The following is a 9,628-nucleotide window of genomic DNA, read 5'->3' on the forward strand; positions in this document are numbered from 1 at the left end:
TAGCAAATTACATATCCCAAATCATAGGTTTCAGACAACACTCACCTATGAACGGCTAAGAAACCTAGCTCAGAAAAGTCAAAAATAGCAAACTAGTCATCCCAAACTATATGTTTCAGACAACAAACACCTATGAAAGGCTAAGAAATCCAGCTCAGAAAAGTCAAAAGTAGCAATCCATCCACCCCAAATCATAGGTTTCAGACACTACACACCTATGAAAGACTAAGAAATCCAACTCAGAAAAGCCTGAAATAGCAACCCACACATCCCAAATCATAGGTTTCAGACACCACACACCTACGAAAGACTAAGAAATCCGGTTATGAAAAGTCGGAAATAGCAAATTACACATCCCAAACTATTGGTTTCAGACAACATTCACCTACGAAATACTAGAAAACCTTAGCTCAGAAAAGCCTGAAATAGCAAACTACACATCCCAAATCATAATGTTCTGACAACACATACCTATGAAAGGCTAAGAAACCTAGCTCAGAAAAGTCGAAAATAGCAAACTACACATCCCAAATCATAGGTTTTAGACACTACACACCTATGAAAGACTAAGAAATCCAACTCAGAAAAGCCCGAAATAGTAATTTACATATCCCAAATCATAAGTTTCAGACAGCATTCACCTACGAAATACTAAGAAACCTTAGCTCAGAAAAGTCTGAAATAGCCAACGACTAATCCCAAACTCGAAGTTTCAGACAACAAACACCTCTGAGTGACTAAGAATCCTAGCTCTGAAAATTAAAAATAGCAAACTATACATCCCAAATCATAATATTCTAAAAGGACACATATGATAGGCTAAGAAATCTAGCTCAGAAAAGTCAAAAATAGCAAACTAGTCATCCCAAACTATAGGTTTCAGACAACAAACACCTATGAAAGGCTAAGAAATCGAGCTCAGAAAAGTCTAAAGTAGCAATCCACCCATCCCAAATCATAGGTTTCATAGAACACACGCCTATGAAAGACTAAGAAATCCAGCTCAGAAAAGTCAAAAATAGCAAACTACATATCCCAAATCATCGGTTTCAGTCACCACACACCAACGAAAGACTAAGAAACCTAGCTCAGAAAAGTCAAAAATAGCAAAATATTCATCCCAAACTATTGGTTTCAGACAACATTCACCTACGAAATACTAGAAAACCTTAGCTCAGAAAAGCCTGAAATAGCAAACTATACATCCTAAATCATAATTTTCTGACAACGCATACCTATGAAAGTCTAAGAAATCCAGCTCAGAAAAGTCGAAAATAGCAAACTACACATCCCAAATCATAGGTTTCAGACACCACACACCTATGAAAGACTAAGAAATCCAACTCAGAAAAGTCAAAAATAGCAAACTACATATCCCAAATCATAAGTTTCACTCAACACACACCAACGAAAGGCTAAGAAACCTAGCTCATAAAAGCCTGAAATAGCAAACTACTCATCCCAAACTATTGGTTTCAGACAGCATTCACCTAGGAAATACTAGGAAACCTTAGCTCAGAAAAGCCTGAAGTAGCAAACTACACATCCCAAATCATAGGTTTCAGACAACACACTTCAACGAAAGACGGGTGCTCGGGGAGAGCCTTTGAGGGTCTGTGGGTCCCTTGAGGGTCGGTGGTTCGTGGGGAGCGCGGGGGGACCTTGGGGGCCGGGGGGTTGGGCTTGGGGGGGCGGGGGAGGTCTTTTGGGGGTCTGGGTAGGCCTTGGGGGCGCCGGGAGGGTCTTTGGGGGCCTGGGGGACATTTTGGGACCGGTGGAGGGCCTTTGGGACCCCGTTGGTCCTTTGGAAGCTCGATGTGCCTTTGGGGGGCCCGGGGATGGCATTTGGGGGTCTGGGTGGGCCTTTGGGGCGCCGGTGGCCCTTTGGGAGCTTGGGGGGCCTTTGAGTGTCCGGGGGGACAGTTGGGAGCCTGGGGGACATTTGGGGCCTGGGGATGGCCTTTGGGGGTCTGGGTGGGCCTTTGGGGCGCCGGTGGCCCTTTGGGAGTTTGGGGGGCTTTGAGGACCGGGGACTTCCTTCGGGGTTGGGGTAGGAGGATTGGAACCCTTTGGGGTTGGGTTAGAGGACCTCACAACACTGTTCAAATGAAACTTGTGTATTATAACGACCACAGAGTTTCACCATTAAACTCTCTTCTAAAATCTCTTCAAAAATCTTCTTTTAAAATGTCTCTATCTGTTTCGCCGAATTAGTTCCATAACCTGTCTAAAACGGTTTCGCCCAAATAATCCCTAAACGTAAATTCAGCGTGTTCCTTTGTTATTGGCATCTCTGCGCTAACGCATTTCAAATTAATATGAAACCTTTTCGCGCGCTAAAACAATTCATCGCTAAGATGTTTCTTGCCTAATTGTTTCCATGGCCTTTGGTTATTAATATCCTTTGGAGTTCGACCAGTAGAACTGTTCCCGAGGCAAAGACATTAATGATTTGGATCTATTCCTGGAGAAATGTTTCTAGGCGAAAATTTTTAAAGTCTGACAGATGATGTCATTGATTGATTGATCTGTCAAGAAAGGGGAAATTAATTTGTTGTTTCTAAGGGGAATTATTGATTCACGATAGGTGAATTGAGGTCGACAGCACAGGTGTTCTGACTCGTGACAGCACCACGTGGTTTATGGTTTTAACAGTGAGAAAGTTCCTGTTTTTCAAATTCTCACTGACAAAAACCATAAAAACAGACATAAATGTGACAAAATTCCTGTTTTTTCAAATTCTCACTGACAAAAACCATAAAACATCCATGAAAAACATCAAATAAATCGATCAACACACATAACCATCCATGAAAACATACATAAATGTGACAAAATTCCTGTTTTTCAAATTCTCACTGACAAAAACCATAAACCACGTGGTTCTCGTGCCAATATATGGTGTTAAAAAAGTTGTAGGTGGCAGCAGGGGTGCCACATGGGGTCAATAGGGTCACTTCTACTGACAGGGTCTTATATAAGAACAATAAATTATTTTATGGTTTTGGATTGATATGGAGAACCGTTTGAGAAGGGAGAAAGATTTAAGGAGAAAACAACCTGACTTAAATAATTGGGAAATGTGGGAGTTCCATTTAAGGTCGTTGTCCAACTGCACACCAATCAGTTTAACAGTATTTAAATTTGGTATGCAAAGGTACTTATTGATAGGGGGTATATTTTTAAGAAAAAAAAAATAACATGAAACTGCTTTTGGGTATGCTTAAGTTGAGTTTAACATTGTCAAGATCATTCTTTAAATTGTTAATTGGTGAATCGAGTGTAACATTCAAAGTATTAGATGTTTGACAAAGGTTCAGTAAAGTCAAATCATCCGCAAATTTAAAAGAGTTGTCAAAACTTGGTAAAACTTGGTAATAAGCGTAGGTGTCTGATCAGAATCCCTTTTTTTATCTAGCTTTGGGATCTTTTCAAGCCTTAGCGAGGGAAGGGGAGGGCTGAGACACATTCTGACATCTAATGAAGTAAGAATTTTCATTGCTGTATTGTTTAGTCAAGAAGATGCCAAGCACAAAAAAATGTCGTAATTTGTTTATTTTGCCCAATATTATTTGCCTAATTTGTAAAACTTTTACCTGCTTTTTTAGACACTATACCAGCTTGGTTCCACTTCCTAAGAACGAACTCCAGTTTAGGTGCCTGTTCAAGTGATTCAAGAGACGCCATTTGTCAGGAATAATACTGATTTATCTTATTCGCCACCTTTGGGCAATTGTAAATTTAAAAATGCTCTAAGTCAGGTTAATCAAAAGAACTGTTCCAATTTTACTACGTTACTATACATAGCAGGATCTTTGATATTTAGTTGACTAAACATTAGAAATTAAGCTAAACATATACCATAGTAAGGATATTTATTCGTTAAAAATTTTTATTCCGTGATTAAACTTCTGATGAACCAGTGTTGCAGGAGGCGGATCCAGGGGGTCCGGGGGGACCCCGGTCCTCCCAAAATTTTTCTGGTGCCCTCATTCTGTTCTTTTTTTATTTTTTCAATTCCTTTTTTAAGTAAACTTATCAATTCGGTCAATTGCTGGCGCCCTTTTCATATTGCCCCCCCCCCCAAGATTTTGCTCTAAATCTACCGGCGCAGTACTGCCTATATTTATCCATTTAATTTTATATTATCTCCTGATGTCAAAATAATTGTCTTTCTTCTTTTCCTTTCTGATATATTTGACGATCATTGTTTGCTAAACTTGTCTATTCGATTATTGCTTGCCAATACCGGCCAATGATTTGTTATTGTTCATGACCTTGCCTAACAAGTTAAAGGCATCCTAATACACAAGTTTTGAAACTATTTGTTGACATAAAGTTTATTGCGGTTTTCGCAATTTCAAGGAAAATATCGAGGAAAGTGAAAACATCCGAGAGAGATTAATGACTGCCCTAATATTGCAGATAATGTTGCAGCGGCAGCTGCAACGTAGTAAGGAGCGAACCACAGCCCATAATAATCAAAAGTTGAAAAACGCGTTTTCAAAAAAACTGTCTAGTGAGAAAAAATTGCTGCCTCACACTGAGTCAGGAATCGTGACTACTGTTTTGGTTGATTTTAGAAGTAAAAGTTTATTGCAAAGACAAATTTATGATGATTTTGAAAAATAGCCTGAAACCCCTTGAAAATGGCATCAAATCGAAATAAAAAGTGCACCATTGGAATCAGCATGGTCCAAAATCTTATGTAGAATAATTATAGTCCCCCACTTTGAACACCAAGGACTGACTTTTTTGCATGGGTAGCACTGATCTGTCTCCATTTTTTTTTTTTTTTTTTTTTTTTTCTAGCAGGGCTAGGGGGTGGCCAGAGCATCATAAAGAGGTGTGTAATGCTCATTCGAAAGAGAATTAAATTTGTAAGTGCCCTTTTTAAGTGACCACAAAGATTGGAGGGTAAAAATCCCCCCTACAGGCCCCCTCCCTACAGGCCCCCTCCCCCCAACTAGTCTTAATAAAAATTTTGAGATAGCCATTTTTCTTTAACATAGTTCAAAGGTCCAGTATATATTGTCTTGATGATGATATGGCCCTCCCTAGTCCCTTGGGAAATACACAGAAATTTATTATAAGAAATTATCTTTTAACTTTTACAGTCGCTTTTTTTAAAAACGTTTTTTGTGAGTTTCTGTAGGTAGAAAATTTCTTAAGATGTTACCCTAACCTTAACAGTGCTAACGGTGAAAATATATTGCTTTCTGTATTCAATTTTTTAAAATTAATAACGAAAATCGTTTTTTGTGGCGAAAAACAACTTATGTTTTTGCGACGAACGTCATTTTTGTAATGAGACCCAAAAAGCGTTTAAAAAAAAATTCATCCCTGGATTTGCCATAAATTTGCTGCTTACACTGAATAACCAAGTAAGCAAATAACCAAGTAAGCAAATGTAAGGGTATTTCAGTCCTTTACGTACACGCAAAGGAACCAAAAGCTTCTCCCCAAAAAAGAGAATTTTCTAAAATGGTGGACATTTCAACTGGACTCAGAAATACTACACTTTAATAGCATGAATCATGCTTCAAAAACTCTAGTTTGCTACAGGATTAATTAAAAAATAGGACGTTAGCCCAATAAGTTTTATCAAACAGTTCATAGTTTTAAACTGTAATTAGGGAGCGACTCAGCTCAATTGTAACCGAAACTCAAAAATGGAATATTGATAACAATTGATAAGAATTGGATTTTTACGCAGATTGCAAATATATAATTTCATTACGTTTAATATGTACCCACCAAAGGCTCCAAGCCTCAGAGGAAAAAGGGATTTTGATGGATTAAGGGAGTTTGAAAAGAGGGAGCCTGATTTTCGAAAAAGGGAGAAACACCCCCCAAAAAGTCAATAAACCTTAATGTAAATCAGACCTTCAGATTCAGTGTATAACAAAGTGTTATTGTGGGGGTTATGATCTCCTATCTGCACATATGTGGAATTTATGTTTTTGCCAGAAGACTGATCACGGATGCGTTTCCATTTTTTTTTTTTTTTTGTTCTAGTGTCCTTTTTAAGAGACCGTAAAGATTGGAGGGCAACTAAACATCCTCTCAAGACCTAATTTGTCTCTTATTTTTTTTCGAATGGTAAGTATTCTGTTTAGTTTATTAATATTGATAACTTGTGTCTTATGTTTCCCAAAATGTTTAAGATAGCATATTTTTTTAAATAAAAAAAAAATTGGTAAAATTCTACGGAACTGTTCTATTAGCTTTAAACCATGCAAGAAGTAAAATTTGGTTAATGCTAATACCTCCCCCCCCCAAAAAAAAACACCAAAAAACTAAAGTTTAAATATTGTAAACGCAGTTAGAAACCACTGTTTGCAATCCGATTCTCTGTTGAAAGAACCTGTTTGACTAGTTTCTTTATCATCTATCTTTATCATCTATCTATCTTTATCATCTATCAATTCTACTTTAGCTACTTTTGGCTATCTTAGAAAGGGGTTAGGTTATGAAAATGAAACATTCAGGGATGGGTCTATAGGCTAAAGTATGGGTACTTATGTACTATCTGGAATACACGCGAAAAGTGAAGTTTGGTTGATGCTGATGAATTAAAACGAAATAGGATAAAAATATAATAGCGTATAAACAAGTTTCGGCTATACATTTGCAGCTTAGGGGGAAGGGGGGGGGGGGTAAAGTATAGCGTATATTAAATACCAAACCAAACCTAGGTACCTTTTCCCCCCTAAACTCCAAAAAACAATAGTTTAAGTATTGTAAACCCAATAAAAAACCACGCTTTACAATCCATTTCATTCCTGCTTATTAGCAGGATACAACGCCGTCGTAGATAGATGTTAAATGGCTCAATTAAAAGCTATTGCTTATATTTACTAGGTTTTTAAAAACTCTACTATCTATTATATTTCACGGATTTTAGTATCAACTAGTTTCTGAGGAGAATTTGGATTGAAATATTTGTCAAGGTTGAAGCATTAGCTGCAACCTAGTAAAGAGCGAACCACAGCGCATACTAACTAAAAGTTTATAAATGTTAAAACGGTCGTTTTTCTTCTTTATTCCAGGCCTAGCTGGTTACTAGAAAATCATAGAGAGATGCTTAAGAGCTCATTCAAAGGCCATTTCTCATATGTACGTGGTTTATATAAATTTCGCCGTGTGCAAGTGCAATATGGCACGAACAAAGGCACTGTTTTGCCGTTTGTCGAGGGGTGGGGCTAGCGGGCTACCAGAACATCTTAGATAGATTCTTGATAGCTCATATAAAAAATATTACTCATATTTAGGTTCCTCCTATATATTCCACCATCTGGAAGTTTCAAATAGCACTAAAAACGGCACTTTTGGTGCCATGTCTCAAATGGGAAAGCTAGGGCGAGTGGATGAAGCTAGGAAAAGCTAGGATAAAGCCTGTGTTCTAGTTTTAACGGCAGTAATTGAGGGGAAGGGACGTCCTTACCCCCTTGGGTGTTGCTCTTGCCTAGGTTTTGAAATCATCTTTTTTTGGTCATTTCATTGGAAAAGGCACTTGTTTCATTTAAAAAAGTTGGGGAAATCACCGAAAGTGCACTTTGTGGGAATGTACTATCAAGTCAAATTTATAAAAAACGATTAAGTGTAAATATAAGCTTTTAAATGAGTGCTTAAGCAGCTCTCTCTTGTTACAGAAGCGTTATAGTTTCGGCTATTTAGGAGGCAAGTTATAAAGCCCCATCTTCATTATGGCTTTTTCAGGCAAAGTCGGCCGAGTAAAAACAGCTTTTTGTTCATCAAAAAAGAAACATTTCTGAACAATTTATATTGTTTTGTGAAGTATTGATAATGAACTATGTTATAGACTAAAAGTTGTTCTTAGTAGACTAAAAGTTTTTCTTAGTTTTACGTTAAATTTGATATCACTTCTGCATAATGGCTCAGTTCAATGACTAGCTCTCGTTTTGGTTCTTAATAGGACATGCCATGATTAGTTTGTTTACAAGTTTGAATTAAGGCCATCTTGATAGTATTAGGACTATAGACTAGCTGTAGAATTTTTATCATAGCTTGAAATTCACTATTGTGTGGAGAGAAATAATAGGATTTCCAGAGTTCATATTATGTCTTATTTGATCTTCATTTCAAGTGATACTAAAGCATATTTCTTACAATTTAAGACTGTATATCACCCACTATTGGTATTATAGCTGATGAGAGCAAAATGCTGCTTTATAAACAAATCCAATATTTCTGTATGCTGTTCATTTACTTTCCGGTTATTAACAAATATTTAGTTTTACGCTTATGTTTTTAAGATAATTTTAATTGTATACTGAAAGTTACTAATGCCACAACTGGTGTAAGACTGAAAAACTATATAGATTCGTTTAGTGTTGTCAGTCTACATACTCACATTTGACTCTTAAATCAATAACCCTGTTTTTTATACTTGACTTTTGTGTTTTCAGTAAAGCGCTAGTTTTTTATAATCATAAAAGCATAAGGAAAAATAATTAGTTGGTTTATTTTTACTAGTTATATTAATATATAAATTAAATAGGCTGTGAAGTAATAATTTTTGTCCGTTTTATGTTTCAACTTCGCTCTTGACTTCCCTCGGGAAAACTTTGTTTTTTTAAAATTAATTCTAAAAGGAAAGAGGTAATCGTGGTATAGGTACCAACACAGGCATTTTTGTTCGTTTTTTTTTTCAAAAAAAGAGGAGGGGATAAATTCATCAAAACGCAATCCTGAATTAATATTCTTCCTGAGAAGGAAACAAAATAATAACAAAACAGGGTAATTTTGCCTTATATCCACCACACTCAAAATCTTGTATCACGAGCATGAGACAATAACCTGTTTTCATCGTAGATAATTTCGGAGACCACACTGCCTTTCCATGACGATAAATAAAAGTTCAAATAGGGATAAAATCCTTTTAATAGACAGTGATGATGATAACAGTGATAGAAATTCACATAAATGCCAGATATTTCGGTCACATATACAGTTACCGTCATCAGAAGTAAAACTCTAAAGTAGTAAAAGTTTTACTACTGATGACGGTCACTGTATATGTGACCGAAATATCTGGTATTTTTGTGAATTTCTATCACTGTTATCATCATCACTGTCTATTAAAAGGATTTATCCCTATTTGAACTTTTATTTATTGTTTTCATCGTCTTTGGTAATATTAGCTTTGGCTCGGTGGGAAACTACATTGTGGCTATATTTTAGTTCAATATTTAGTTGGTATTTTGGTTAGGTTAGTTAATATAATGAAGTCTGGGAGGCCTCCCTTCCATAATTCTTTGTTGTAGTTTTCATAATTTTGTTAATAAAGTTTTACCTTTTCGTCATATATTGTTTTATTTCATTAGCATTAACCAAACTTCACTTCTCGACAGAACTTGAGTGTAGTGCTATAAGGCACAAGTACCCAAAAAAGTAGTGTCATTCCATTCCCAATCCAGACTCTTCAATGTATAATGGTAGCTACCATTGTAATTGCCCCCCCATACCCCTTAATAGTGCGCAAACACCACGGTTGTAACACAAACGTCACGGTAGTATATTTTGAAAGTATTAAATTGTAATTACAGTGTTTCTTTTTGGGAGGAATGTTCGTGCAGGGTTTCCCATCAAGGCATTAAGAAAC

Source organism: Artemia sp. Qi Xiang Cuo, chromosome 18 (assembly GCF_049724085.1).
Source record: "Artemia sp. Qi Xiang Cuo chromosome 18, ASM4972408v1, whole genome shotgun sequence".
NCBI classification, from domain to species: Eukaryota; Metazoa; Arthropoda; class Branchiopoda; order Anostraca; family Artemiidae; genus Artemia; species Artemia sp. Qi Xiang Cuo.